The 15,118-nt window shown below is 54.6% G+C and overlaps 1 protein-coding gene across 6 annotated transcripts in view; it reads left to right on the forward strand.

The window, feature by feature from the left end:
- The window catches only part of SEPTIN9 (septin 9), a 146,131-nt gene that overhangs the window by 95,890 nt on the left and 35,123 nt on the right, over positions 1-15,118 (forward strand). Inside the window, exon 1 of one of the 6 annotated variants that reach the window (XM_053994433.1) lies at positions 10,832-10,853. The exons of 4 other annotated variants lie outside the window; for them this stretch is intronic. The gene's annotated coding sequence lies outside the window, so the exon portion shown is untranslated. Of the gene's footprint in view, positions 1-10,831; positions 10,854-14,143; positions 14,450-15,118 lie in introns of those variants that run through there. One more of the 6 variants, XM_053994432.1, reaches the window with a different exon arrangement.

The raw sequence follows: 15,118 nt of genomic DNA on the forward strand, positions 1-15,118 counted from the left end.
TGGAGTGACAGGGTGGGCATTTGGGGTTGCTGGACTTGTAGCAGCTGCAGTTTGTTCTGTGGGGAAGCTGTAGGCTGGTTTTTGCATGGCAAAGGCCATTTGTCCAGCAGGAATGAAGGATGGCTGAAATGAAGCATTTTTCAACACCTTGAAGTTCAGAGGTTGATGATGCTCTGACACATATGAACATAACCTTGGATTTATGTTTAGCTTTTCAAGCCTTGAGAAGATGTCCAGGGTTTGTCTGTGTCAGGTGGTTTTACCAGGACTTCTCCTGTATTATTCCTAGAGGAAAGGAGGTGAAAAGGGATTTGCAGCAGCACAGAACTGGGTAGTGCATTAATCCCTTGTTATCATGAGTGCCTGACAGCCCCCCAGCCAACCTTGGTTGTTCTGTTGCTGTGGATGATCACTGGCTGAAGTGTGTGTGTCAAGCTTTTCTTTGATGCTTATCCATAATACTTGAACTTTTCATGGTGGCTCTGCCTTCCCCCCTTTCCTCCTCTCCTGCTGCACACGGAGTGGGACAGACCTCTTTCAAGGACCTCCCCTCTTTCAAAGAAAAGCTCAGCTCGTGGAGATGTCAGAGTAAGAAGATTAGATGGGAATCCAAAAGGATGTGGTACCTAGGAGGGGAGGGCAGTGGTAAAAGTTAATGATGTGTGAGCTCCTGAAAGGAGCTTCCTCAGCCCCAGCTGGGTGGGAACTCACAACTCTTGAATTGTAGGGCTTTGCTTTCAACTCCAGCTCAAATGCACCTGGGGCGTGTTTCATGTGGGCTCGGTAGATCTGGAGGGACATCACAGGAGCTGCCCTGCCCAGCTGGGGCTGGAGCCCCTGCCTGTGATTGCTTCCCCTGCATGTTATGACTCTGGATGGGGAATTTTGGTCACTCTGCGGGGCATTTGCTCTGATCTGGGAGCTTGAGCTGTTCTCTGCTGATGCCCTGAGGAGTTGGTGTGCTCTGGACCCTTGTCTCAAGCTCTGGCACATGGAGGCACGGGATGAGTCCCTGGTTTCAGTCTCTGAAGCTGGAAATGTGCAGGCTGATGCTCTTATCTCACGTGGGATGCACTCAGGTCACTCACTGGCACCTCCCCCCCATCTGCAGTGGAAATCAGTTCATGGACCAAGAGCCAGAAAAACACTGAGGAGATGGTAAAAGTTTGTGTGGCACAAGAGCCTGGTCAGGACCCTGCCTTTGCTGTCCACTCCTTTGTTGTCTTGGAGGAATCCCTCTCCAGCTTCTCCTTTTGTAACAGCGAGCTGGTGAACGTGGAAAATGCCTGAGGTTCAGTCCTTGCACTGGGTTCTTTCTTCTTCTGATGCCTTGTGCAGGCTGTCCTAGAACAGAGGCTGGACAGAGCTAAAGAATAAAGCAGGGATTTATTCAAAGGATCTCCTCCATGGATCCACCTTGGGCAGCACCAGAGCCCAGCCAGGGCTGCACCCAAGATGAACCAAAATGGTCCCAAAATGCACGAGCGCTCCCGGGGGCTCTCACTGGGATCAGCTCTGCTCCATTTGCACCTTGCAGTTCATTGTCCCATTCCAGCTTTAGGTTATGAAGTCCCATCCTGCTTGTTTTTCTCTCTTTATTTCACTGTTGTTTGTGCTCTTGGGCCTGAGACTTGGATCATTTCTCCTTAGTCCCCAGCTGGAGAAGGAATTGTTTTGTCTCCCTGCTCTGCACAGAGAGCTCACCATCCCCTCATATGAAGCTCAGACCCACACACGAAAGCAGTACAGAATCTGAAAAATAGAAAAGCTAAAACATCCCTTGCAGGTTCAGCTGGTGATTAGGAATTAGCTGCTCCTGCTTCCAGAGGTGCTGTGGGATTGTGCAGGGTGGGAGAAGCCACCCAGGTCACTGGAGTGGCCCTACAAAGGGAGGTCCTGAGCTGTCCAGGAGGAAAGGGATGTATCAGGGGTTTTCTGTATCAATACCTTGCCAGTCTACCTTGCAGGCTTCTAAATTTGAGAAACCCATAGTTTGAAGAGGAAATAAGGATTTGGAAGGCAGATTTTGGAGTGTGGGGAGCAGATGTAGGATGGATTGTGCCTCCTGGTTGATGAGTGTTGGAGACTGCTGGCACTGAGGGAGGAGCAGGGAGATTTGGATGCTCCCTGCCTCATGTCCTCTTCCCCTGCTTCCATCTGGTGCAGGCTGGATGGAGAATGGAGAGTACCTTGGAATTGTCCAGACGTGTCCTGGGAAAAAGGAGTAGATCTGAGCCCCTTTTCTGATAAAACACAATTGTTTAGACAAACTCTGGCTGAACTTGCTTCCTCCTGCATCCCAGCATGCAGATAAACAGGGTGGAAGTGGGAGGCCAAGTTCACAGGCTGCTGGGGCCCTCCCTGGGGTCACGCTGGCCTCAAGACCCCCTGTCCACCCCTTTGGTGGCCTTGGAGAAGATGAGAGGATGCAGTTGAGTGCTGAGGATGATGCCCTGGCTTTGGGTAGTTCAATGCCCTGAGATGTGATGGGAACCTTGATAAGGCAGCACAGCAGGGGTGTGGGTGGTCCTGGGGCAGCAGGGAATCCATCATGGTCCGGCTGCAGAGGCTGGAGCTCGGCTGGGTGTTGCTCTGTGGGATGCAGGAGGTGAATTTGCTCCAGCCCTGTCCTCTCCAAGCCTGGCAGTGCTGGGTGTAGGGTGGCTGGGCAGATCTGTGCCCCTGAGAGATTCCTGTTTGGGCTGGCAGTGGTAGGGCAGTCAGGATTTGGGTGGGATGTGGCCACTGCAGAGGTGTTGTGGCTCCTGCCGAGGTCTCCAGGAACTGCTTTGTGGAGTCAGATGAAATCTGAGATCCTGCCATAATATTGATGTTCCTCCCACCATTCCTCAGGGAAACAGTCCTCCTTGCCCTACTTTGTGTAGTAAATAAGAGTTTATTTACAGCCCAGGAGTGCATGCCCTGAGCTTGGGAGGTGAAGGGTTCCTGCAGGGCCCTGGAGGAGCTCTGGGGTTTCCTTTCTGCTTCGTGGTTTCGGTTCAGAAGAGTCTTGGGAAGGAGCAGCCCTGCGAGTGGGAGCTCAGGGGAGCAGAGCCCTTTGCTGGCCCTTGGGGCATGGCTTTGTTTCCCGTTCACAGCCCCGTGTCCCTGTGTGCCACCTGGAGAAGAACTGAGAGGAGATAAGGAGTGCTCACAGGTGACACGTGGGCTGGAGCAGCCAGGGCCAGCAGCAGGAGGTGAGCTGCCACCCATCTGTCCCCATCCTTGGCTGAGGGTGCTGTGGGGATGGGGCCGAGGGCCGTGGGGCTGAGCTCTGCTCACCTGTGGGGTCTGTGGGGTTTCCAGCTCTGCCCTGGCACTGCCCAAAATTCTTCTGCAGGGCTTCGGGAATGAACATTTGTCTTCTCCTCCACTTGGAGGAGGGGGAAGGGTCTCTTTGGGGTTATTTCAGCCCATGTGTGGGACAGATTATTTATGAGGCAAACAAACCAAAGCCATCATTTGGGCTCCACTGAAAGAGCAAAGCTGGGAAAGCTTCAAATCGTGTCTGCAGAGACAAGGGGAGACACGGCTGTGGCTTTCTGCTGGGGACCAGTGTTGTGTCCCTTGGGAGACGCACAGAGAACATTGTTTGGAGTTTCTGCTTTTCCTTCTCATTTTTCAGACATGCAAGATTAATTGCTCTCTTTTATTGTCCGCAGCAATATTTATTTTGCTGCTCTGCAGCAGCAGGGACTGGATAGTTTTCACAAACTGAATCTTCCCTGGACAAGCCCCTCCTCTGATTTCACACTCCCAGCTGCCAGGCTCGGTTTTAAAACAGTTTGCACCGAGGCTGAAAATATTTGAAGGGCAGAGCAATGCCTTGCAGGAAATGGCTTAAGCTTCCTGCTCCCAAGATGGTGTGAGTGTTAAAACAGAACTGGAGAAATATTAGACATCCTACATCCGGCCTGGCTGGGGAGGGTGACCCTGGGGTGATGGGATGGAAAGCCTGGACACCCCTCCCCCTGCTGCTTGTGCCTGGAAGCTTCCGGCAGGACGAGGGGCCCCGAGGGTCCCCCTGACCCCCAGCTATTGTAAATGCAGGTGAACTTGGTGGGAAGAAATGATGATGTTTGACTTTAGTTCAGAAGGCTGAATGATTTCTTTATTATAGCTATGCTATAATACATTAATATACTATTTAAAGGAGATACTAAAACTACAAACCTACTTTTTCTAACTACCATATCTAATGCACAACTCGTGACCCTCTCGCAGAAGTCCAGCCACAGGTGGGTTGGATTGGCCATCAGGCTCAAACAATCCTCACCAGAATCCAATCAAGCAATCACCCCAGGTAAACAAATTTCTAAACACATTCTACATGGGAAAAACAAAGAACAAAAATAAAACTTGTTTTCTCTTTTTTTCTTCTGTACTCCTCTATAAAAAAATCCTAAGAAAAAAAAAAAGTATCTACCACACCCATCCCCCGACTTTATGGGGGAAAAACCGGCAAATTGTTTCCTGCTCCTTGGGGCTTTGCCACATTTTGGTTTTGTGAGAGATGTGTGGGGTGAAATGGCATCAGAGTGAGTTTCCAGCAGAGGATGGGAGCTGGGGAAGCAGCGGCTCTGATAAAATGTTTATAGCAGTTTATCCACCATCTCCCAGGCTGAAGTGAAAGGTGAAATTCTGGGAGAGCTGGGTCTGAGTTTGTTTGGGGCTGGAGCAGGACCTTCCTCAGTGAAAACCCCCGCTGAATTATTGGCTCAATCGGAGGCAGCAGAACCCTTCCAGCACGGAGGAATTCGCGCTTGGTGCCGGCTGAGCACCATCTACCTGGCCAGGCAGGGAATAGCAGCTGCTGTGTGTCCAGGACAGACGGACAGGGCTGCGACAGACGTGGGAATGTGAGCGTGCAGGAGCCCGGGGAAGGGCAGGCACAGATGGGCTCCCGTGGGCAGGGGGGACCTGGTGCCTGTCACATCTGCAGCTCCCTGGGGGTTACTGCCCTGGTATGGAAAGCTTCTCCAAACCCTGCTTTGCTGGCTGGAGCGTGGAGATTTAGGGAATTTTATTCAGAATGTTGTCGGTTGGATTAAAAAAAAAAAAAATATCTAAGCCGTGTCTGGGAGTCTGCAGGTGCAGGAGGAATGAGGTGGAGGCTGTGGGCAGAGCAAGAGGAGGAGTATGGTCTGAGCTCACTCACAGTCACTTCCTCCAGCAGTCACTGAGAATCCTAAAATTGCTCATAATGAAGGCAAAATTGCAGCCGTGCTGGGAGCTGAGTCCCTTTGGGAGGCGTGTTCCAGCTGCAGGAGCACAGTGAAGTGTGTGGCTGCATTTTGGGGCGGGTGCAGCACGAACGGAGCGTTCTGCCGTGCTCCAGGCGCCCTCCTCCCAGGCTTTCCGCCCTGACCCCTTCCATGTGGGATGGTGGCAGCCCTGGCTGCTCTGCGAGAGCACGGATCCAGAGGGGTGAGTCTCATCCCCAGAGGCAGCTCTGGGCCTGGGCAGGTCAGGCTTTGATGCCCACCTTTCCCCATGGCACAGAACCCCCTCAGCCCTGAGCAGCGCAGCCCTTGGGGCTCGGGATTTGGCGAGGCACAGCCCGTTTGTTTTACCAGGTTTTTCCACGGGGTGCATTTCCTGGGAAAGCTTTGGAAGACCTGGGGGAGGGGAAGATGAGACTGATTTAAATCCCAGAAGCAGTCACAGCTGGCTGAAAGCTGTGTCTGCAGCCTGCAGTACATCAGAGGTGCCCAGCGCTCTTGGGGAGCACTGGGGGAGTGGGAGCCAGTCCTGGGGCTGCCACTGCAGGGTGTGGGGGCAGGAGAGGGGGCCTGGGCTGCACCAGGCAGCACTGGGGCTGCAGGACTGGAGGGGCAGATGCTGGGGCTGTTTGGGGGCAGAAATGCAGTTATTTGCCCTGGAGTCATCCCCACTGGCCTGTGCAGGGACCAGCAGGGTGGTTGGACACCGTGTGGGGCAGGGGATGTGTGCAAAGAGGCTTTGCTGCCCCAAAAGGTGTTCGGGTTTAGGGCTGCTTTTATCCTCCCTGCCCCATCAGCTGGTGAAGGAGATACTCATGCAGCATCCTTGGATCCACAGGGCTCCAAGTGGGGTGGGGGAATTTATGGGGAAAGGGACCATCCTTCTCCAGGAGTGTCCTGGTGCCCTCCAGGCAGCCCCAGAGTGTGCCAGGCAGCTGTGGTGGAGCTGTGGGGCTGCAGGAGGGAGCAGTGCTGCTGTGTAATCCCTGCATGGGGGGTTTCTTTTTCGTCTCCTGGCTGGCTGACCCTCGGTGTGCCCCTGCCAGCCCTTCCCCGCGTGTCACTGCGGGTCAGGGTGTCCCTGTGTGGGACGTGCCCTCCTTCCCACGGCTCCCACAGGGGGACACGGAGCCCTGGGGCTGCAGCACTGGGAGAGGCACAGAAAGGTTTGGGAAGAAGTTTGGAAAGGGGTCCTTGAAAGGCTCTGCCCAGGGCAGGGGGCAGTGCTTATCTTGATGAACCACAGGTCTGCGGGGAGGCCAAAGTTTGGCTTAAATCTTTATTAAAGCTTGTCTTAAATCTGAGATGAATGGGTGATCTGGAGCCCAGGGAGTGAGACTGGGGGTCTGCCTTGCTCTGATGTGCTCTGGAGGAGCATGGATTGGGATGGGAAGGGCAGGGACATAGAGGGGGGATGTGCTGGACATGCCTGCATCCCTCAAGGGATGGATCCAGCACCCAGCCTTTGTCTCAAAAGCTGATTTTCCCTGTTGCTCTTAATCTAGAAAATAAGTTTCCACCACAGCCTTTGCTTGAATGGTCCCAAACTCTGGATCTGGGGTCTTGAAGCCCTCAGTGCTTTTTCTTCAGGTTAAAAAATGTCACTGATGGTTGATAGATTCCCAAGTGTTCTCGTGGGGCTGTGGGGGACCTGGGCCCCCAAGAGTAGGCTGAAGTCAGCAGCGCTCTCTGCTCTCAGCTTCAGGAGGGTGTCAGACATGAGAGCTGTATCCTGCAGAGCTGAAAACCTCAAACCTCTTTGTGGCCCATGACCTTTCAGTGGAAGCGAGTGTCACAGAGCAGAGCCTCCGCCTTTATCTCAGATCACAGCTGGGGAGGAGGCTCTGAGCAGAGCTGGGGAGCAGTGGGGCTGCCCTGGCTCTCTGGGGTGTGTCTGGGAGGCAGTGGGGCTGCCCTGGCTCTCTGGGGTGTGTCTGGGAGGCAGTGGGGCTGCCCTGGCTCCTCTGGGATGTGTTTGGGAGGCAGTGGGGCTGCTCTGGCTCCTCTGGGATGTGTTTGGGAGGCAGTGGGGCTGCCCTGGCTCCTCTGGTTGGTGTTTGGGAGGCAGTGGGGCTGCCCTGGTTTCTTGGGGTGCTGGGGCTCAGCCTGGGGGTCACTCGGTGCCAGCCAGGCTGAGATGAGGGTTTGGGGAGCTGGTGGGGAGCACCAGTGCCACCCAGCACCCAGTGGCACCCACTGCTGTGGGGCAGCACGTGCTGTTCCCTCCTGGGGTGCTCGTGGGGGGCCCATGGGATTTGCAGCTGGAGCATCCCCCTGACACTTTCTCTAGTCCTGTAGGCAATGGAGACAAGGCTGGGAGGAGCCTTGGTGTCCAGAAGAGCTGCCCTGTGTAAGATCTCCAGGAAGTATGACCTGCTGTAACCCTGTTAGGTTTGTGGGTGCTGTAAAGGTGGGGATTAGGTGTAACAGAGCCAAACAGGTACAAATGAACCCCAAAAACACGGACCAAGCATGCATGGCAGCTCTGAAATGTTTATTTCAGTCACACCTGAAGCTGAGCTCTGCTTTCTTAGAGCTGGCTGCCCCAGAAACTCCTGTGATGGTTCCTGATACTCCTTGGAGAGCTGCTGCAGCAGCTTCTAATTCAGGTCTCTCCCTTCCCCAGCAAATGCTTCTGTCACGTGTGTGTGGACACCTGCCCTTGGTCTGAGTGCTGGTCCCAGTCCATGTAGGGTGGATGGCGATGGAGACCTGAGTGCTGAGTGCTTCATCCCCCACTTGGTGTGGTTGTGGTGCAGGTCTGCCCCAAAACATCTCTCAAATATTGGTTCTTATATCTATCTATCTATCTATCTATCTATCTATCTATCCATCTATCTATCTATCTATCTATCTATCCATCCATCTATCCATCATCTATCTATCTATCTATCTATCTATCTATCTATCTATCCATCTATCCATCCATCTATCCATCATCTATCTATCTATCTATCTATCTATCTATCTATCTATCTATCTATTTTCTGCCATCTCTTGAGAAGTTTTACAGCCTAATTGGAATTAGGTGCCTAAATACCTTCTAGTTTGTATGTCGTGGCTCTCCTTGTGCCTCTGAACCCAGCACTGCCCCCTCACCCTGTTGCTGGAAGGGCACCAAACCCCAAGATGTGCTCTGCCGTGGGGAGTGGGATGGTGGGAGCAGCTGGGGTGAGGCAGGAAGAGGCAGGATGCCCCTCTGAGACCTCCAGGAAATGCTAACACAGCTTCTTTCACGCTGTGGTGGAGCCCATTGCAGGCAGACATCGTGTGACAGCTCAGCACAGCTGATTTGCTGTAGACTCCTGTACTCAGTAGGATGAGGTGTTCCTCCAAAGAGCAGCTCAGGACACTGCAGCTCCAGCTCTGCCACCCCACCTTCCCTATTGCTCTCTCCGACAATTAGGCAGCTTGAATCCATCCAGCCCCTCATTTTGAACTCCTCCTTGAGCTACAGGATGTCCTGTGAGATTACCGAGTGCTTGAATGAGGGGCTTTTTAGCTTGGCAGAGGCTGAGCAGACCCCAGAGAGCTCCCGTGCTGGGGGAAGAGGCTGTTGCCAAGTCGTAGGAGGAATTCCCACGTTCCTGTTCCTTCCTGCTGGCTGCCAATGCTTGTCCTGTCCACAAAAGCTGATGTATTTGGTAGGATTTAACCTTTGCTCACAGAAGTGAATAATGGAGATCTTTTACTTTTGGTTTCTGGGTGTAAATTCACAACTCAGCGCTGGTTTTGCATGCAGAGCACAGACCCATGGTGGGAAAGAACAGAGGAGGAACAGAGAGATGCTTCACTTGCTGAAGTCCTCCGTAGCCATAGCTGGGAGCCTGCAGAGAATTGCCCCTCCCTCCCGCCCTGATGAGCCCCAAACCAGGCTTTAGGTGCCAACCAGACCTCACCATTTCAGCAGAAGCACAAAGGCAGCCCTGTGGAAAGCAGAATTTGGGATTTCTCACGCCCAGAGTCACTGCAGGTCCTGCCTGGACAGACACGTTTTCCCTGCTGGCAGCAAGCATGTCCATGGTGCTTCAGGGAGTAGAAATGCTCTGTTTTGTAGCTTCTTTTCATGCCTACAGCAGGAAGACACAGCTAGCACTGTTTTCTCTGCCCTGGACCCTCTTTTTGTTCTCGGGTTTGTGTCCTGTGGGACAGCCCTGGTGACACTGGTGCTGTCATGTCATCAGCAGCACCCAGAGCTGCTGAAATGGGGTGTGAACCACAGCTGGGCACCTCTGTGTGGGGCTGACCTGGTCTGGGGGAGGGGAGAATGACCCAAAGCTCAGCTCCCAAATCTGGGCAAAGAAGAAAAGTGAAAACCAGCAGGTCCAGGCACGGCCTGAACTCATTTTGGGAGGACACCAGCTACGTCCCACAGGTGGGATCAGCAGGAGGCAGCCCTGCACAGAGAAGTGAGGTCTCTGAAATCCCCTGGTGAGGGTTTGGGGCATCACAGAGTTCTGACATGCTGAAGGTATTCCAGAAGATCCCCTCCTTACTTGGGCCCCCGTGTTTGGTGGAGCTCCAGAGGGACTTTTCTGCTCCGTGGTGCTTGGCACAGCCAGGTGCTCCCCATCCTGGAGAAGTGTGGGGTTGTGTCACACTGGACAGGGACAGGCCATGAGGCAAAGCCCCACATCACCCTGCACCCAGCAAGGAGCCAGAAGCTGCCCTGGTCGAGGTCAGCTGTCCATCAGGGCAGTGTGTGGCCTCCAAAAAGCTGGAATGAATCTCCAGTGCTGCTCCAGGAATTGGTTCTAATTAAAGGGACACCCATGTAGGTGACCCCAGGGCACTCCTCCCCATAGGGGTGGGGAGAAGCTGCTGATGGATCTGCTTAGGAGCGGGCTTGCAGTGGGACCCTGGGAAGCAGCATGGAGAGGTCCAACCTTACCAGTATTTGCTGTCCCTGAGCCAGCAATTCCTCCTGGAGCTAAAGTTCTGTGAGATCATCAGAAGCAGGGGTAAAACTGAAGTGGTTTTTTGCTGTGAGCATGTGGAAATCAGACCCACAGATGGATGGGAATTGGAGTAATTGCCCCAAAATGACAGGGTGCTGATTATAAGCACAGCCCGTGGCATTGCAGCTGGCCCAGGGGTTATGACCAGTGCCATAACCCCACAGAATTCTCTTCTCTTGCCTGTGTAAATCTCTACTCTCCCATCAGTGCCTTCCCTCAGCACTCCCTGAAAATTGCCCAAAAATTCCATCTTGGTGCAATTTAGGATACGCTCCAGCCTGCCCCGAGCACATCTGGTATCTGTTGGGTGTTGGGTGATATTAATCACAGCATGAACACGGCCAAGTGTTAAACAGCAGAGCCCTCCCACCTCCCCCCTGCGAACGAGAGTTGTTTCCATGCTCCAGCAATAAAATGAACCCAGCATTCCCGGGCAGGCGGTGATCTGGCAGGAACAACTGCTGTGTGGGATGGAGGGATGAGGAACGCTCTGAAACGGGCCAAGAAACCATGTGCTCCTAAGACTTTTTGAAATCCCTGCGGTGTTTGAAGTTATTTTCTAGTCCTCCTCATTTTCTGGATCCGTGGCTGTTCCTGCTGCATCTGCAACTGCTCCCTCTGCCCCGGAATTTTGTTGTTTTGGGTGTAAATGCTGCTCCCTGTTTCCAGGAAGGTAAACACCCCTCCCTCGCCCTGCTTTGCTGTGCAGATACCAAAATGCTTCACCAAGCAGGGGTAGATGTTGTTTCTATTTTGCAGATGGGGGCCAGGAGTTGCAGAGGCTGCTGAGAAACCCATGGGAATCTGCTCACTTGGAGGGTGCTTGTGGTTTTGCTTCAGGACACTTAGTGGCTTCCTTTAGTGTTGGGCAATGAGCAGGCAGGACTGGCACAAGGGATATTTTTGCTCCCCTTTTCCTGGGGTGACCACACAGCAGACAGTGGGCAAAACCCCACCAGACCACGCTGGTCGTTTTGCCCCCAAAGGAGAGCCTGGCCCAGATTTGCCCCTGAATTCCCCAGTTTGTGGCTGATTTAAAAAAAAAAAAAAAAGAAAAAAAAAGGACAAAAAGAAAGAAATGCAGAAAAAACAAATCAAAACTGTGTTTTCAGCACAGTTGGCGCCTCAGCCACTGAGGTTGCTGTGCTTTCAAGGGAAACAGCCCCAGCACTGGTGCCTGGGAGGAATGGGGGGGTGAGAACTCTTGTGTGGTGCCTTTGATGTTGGAGGCTTTTACCCGCGTTACCCAGGGAGAAACTCGAGTGCTTTTCATGTCTGGTGGTGAGGGAGGCAGAGAGCCAGGAGAGATCTGCTTTGTGAGACCTTTTCGAAGGGAATTGAGGAAAACTTTTCAGAAGTTGGGTGCAGGCTCTCTGGGGCAGCAGCTGAAATAGGTGCTGAAGCATCCTTGGCTCTCGCGGGCGCCGGGCAGCGTGCACCATCCTCATCATCATCCTTGGCTGAGTAAGTCTCTGCTTGAGCTCTGCCCTGCCTCAGGGAGGAAAAACCTGTGGCAAGAGCTGTGCTGGGGTCTCCATAGTGGGGAAGTGGGGATCTGTGGGGTGGAGAAGCTGAGCGTGGCTGTGCAATGAGTGCCTGGGGGTTTGAAGGGTAAGGAGGGGCTTAGCAGGGGGGAAACACCAGGGCTGTGATGCAGGCATTGTCACAGGGGGATGCCTGTCAGGGCCTGTGCTGAGGGAGGTGGCTCTGGGATGTGCTGGGCTGAGCCTCTGCACCACCTGAGCAGGCAGAGAGTGGGACAGGGGAGTCACAGAGGGTGGCATCAGGTCCTGGGGGTGACACGGGGTGGCAGCAACCCTGACATGATCCAGGAGGTGGGGGCTCCCTGGGGTGCCAGCTGCCAGCAGAATGGGACCCTGATGCAGACGGGCCATCCTCACCCAGCTCCTGCAGCCCTGTGGTGAGAAGCAGCCCTGGCTGCTGGCAGTGCCAGGGAAGGGGAGGGTGCTGCCTGTTGTAGGGTCCCTGCTGAGCCTGGGGGCCCTGCCCCAGCTGGAGGGACCACGTGTGGTTTGCATCTGTGCAGGTAACAGGAAATAAGTTTCTAGAAAATAAGTTTCCACCACAGCCTTTGCTTGAATGGTCCCAAACTCTGGATCTGGGGTCTTGAAGCCCTCAATGTTTTTTCTTCAGGTTAAAAAATGGTTGATAGATTCCCAAGTGTTCTCGTGGGGCTGTGGGGGGACCTGGGCCCCCAAGAGTAGGCTGAAGTCAGCAGCACTCTCTGCTCTCAGCTTCAGGAGGGTGTCAGACATGAGAGCTGTACCCTGCAGAGCTGAAAACCTCAAACCCCTTTGTGGCCTGTGACCTTTCAGTGGCAGCGAGTGTCACAGAGCAGAGCCTCCACCTTCCCCAGGTGGGAAGGGGCTGCCACAGCCTCCCCAGCCTGGCAGATGTGTGGCTGCCAGGGCTCTGCGGGCTGCTGGAGCTGCTCTCACATTGCTGTGACATCGAGGGGAGCGGGTCTGGTGACGTAAGGGAGGTCTGGCAGCCCAGGGCAGCCTCCCTCCTTGGTTTCTGCTGCGGAAGTTGGCTGTGAACTGATGTGGAAAAGGAACTTCCTGGTGTTTGATGGCCCTTGCCCCGATGAACGGTGGGGAAAGCCCACCTCCTGAGCATCCCTGTGTGCTCTGGGGGGTGCAGGGCTCCTGTGCCCAGCCCTTTTCTGTGCCTCTCAGTGCCTGTGTGGGAAGTGCTCCCCAAAAGCAGCCTCCTCCCCCCCCCTTCTCTTGCCCATCCTACCCCATCACTTGCAGCAGCCCCCTGAGCTGCAGCCTGTGCCCAGGTCACACATCCCCTACGCACTGTGGGGTGCACTGGCATCACCCAGAGCCCTGGGGACACCCCAGCCCCCACAAAAAGGGCAGGGTGTGGAGATGCCACATGGGTGGGGACACTCTTAGGGTGGGGATGCCTCAAGGTTGGAGACACCAAAGGGATGGTGACACTCCAGGGATGTGGGTGCCATGGGGATGGGGACAGCACAGGGAAAGGGGCACGTGGGGGTGTCATTGGAATGTGGACACCACAGGGTTGGGGACAGGGCTCAGGGGGGTGGCCGGCTGCCTGCCAGGGGAGAGCTGGTCCCTTCCCGGGAGGAATGTTCGCGCTGCTGCGTGGGACAGCCCCGAGAGCGGGGCTCGCCTCCCCCGTCCCGGGAGCGTCCCCCGCGGGTTTCTCTTCAATCGGCTCCCTTGAACCAGCCCAGGCCAAGCCCCTCCCGGCTCCAGCCCGGCCCCCGCGGGAGCTGCGGCCCCGGTGAGTGCGGGGGAACGGAGCTGGGGGTCCCCGCAGTGGGGTTCGGGGGAGGGGGGACACAGAGGCTCAGTGGTCCCTGGGGTCCCGGGGGTGGCAGCCGGGTCACGCCGCACTCCGTTCCCTCTGTGTCCGTACTGTTTGTTCTGTGCTGTGTCTCAGCCCTGGTGCTCTGCAAACCAGCCCAGCTCAGCTCTGAGCCTCACTTTCTTTTTTTCTCTCCTTTTTCTTTTTTTTTTTTTTTATAATTTGAATGGCCCCTCTGCATCCTTGTGTGGCCGCTCCTGACTGTTTGCTCAGTGGCTGTGACACGGATGTTTAGGTGACGCTGTGGGACCACCTGGACTTGCCAAGCACAGGGGTTTTCCCTCTTGCCTTTGCCTGGCAGAGATGGGGGCACTGGGCATGGCAGCCCAGGCTGTGCCAGTGTGAACCCCCAGGAATTGCTCTTTCCCTCTGTATCCCAGTTTCTCCCCTCTGTATCCCAATGTCTCCCTGTCAAACAGCCCTTGGAAGCAGCCGGGGCTGCAGGAAAGGCTTCACGCCAGAGGATTTCAGGCTAGGCTTTTTATATCCATCCCAGTGTGACCACACTTCATTTAGGGAAGGAGCATCCGGGATGGATCTGGGCTGACGTATTCAGGGCTGAGACTATCTCGGCTCTGCCAGAGCAGATCTGGGCCAGGGGAGCAGCTGGGATCCAACGGGGCCGGTACTGCTGCCCTGTGCTGTGACTCCCAGCACACCCCGAGCTGTTTATATCGGAGTTCTTGGCGATTTCATCGGTGTTGTGCCCGCCCTTCTGTAAATAGCAGGTCATTCCATCTCCCCCCTAAACCCTGCTTTGGAACCACGGGTATCCAGCCATCCATGAGCTGAGCAGCCTTGTGCTCTGCACAGCACCCTGGGCTTGCTGCTGCTTCTGCTTCCCAGGGTCAGCCTACAGGAACACACGGAGCAGAGGAGTACAGGAACAGCCTCCCATAGCACCAGGCAAGTTTTGGGTTAAAGTCGCTGAATTTTATTGAATTCCTGCTGCTGTGGATGGTGGGTGCGGTAGAGGGAGCAGACTGGTGGAGCAGCTCTGGGGTGGGAGGGGATTTTGTACTGCTGTTGGACATGTGCTGGCTGAGAGTCCTGGGTTTCCTGATGCTAATTAATGACTGTTGGTTGGTGGACTAAATACCCCTGGGACATAGGTGAGCCAGGCAATGGGGCATTTGTGTGCGCACGCAACACTGGGCTGAGCTTTGATTTTGAGACAAGGTAAAAATGCAAAACAGCAAGAACTGTGATTATGCTTGAACCTCTAAGTGCTGCTGCCTTGTCCAGGTGTGATTCCAGATTGCAGGATATAGCATCCAGGAGGAGTACAGCTGTCCAGGGTGTGTGCCCTGCTGTAAGGGCATCCTGAGTGCAGATAAGGACATGTCACAACAGACAAAATAAGTTTGGACCACACGGAGGACTGCGCTAGCCCTGGGAGCTCTGACCTGTCCCATGCTGTTGTAGTTGCCATCCATGATTTCCCATGTTGAGATAAAAATGCCTGTGGGGCTCGTGGGTAGCTCCGTGGTGGGGTTTGAATGTGTTTGACCCCAGAGCCCCTCAGCACGTACCCTCTCACCGGGATGTGCTGGCCATAGCTCAAGGTATGCACAT

Source organism: Vidua macroura, chromosome 19 (assembly GCF_024509145.1).
Source record: "Vidua macroura isolate BioBank_ID:100142 chromosome 19, ASM2450914v1, whole genome shotgun sequence".
In the NCBI taxonomy this organism is placed as follows: domain Eukaryota; kingdom Metazoa; phylum Chordata; class Aves; order Passeriformes; family Viduidae; genus Vidua; species Vidua macroura.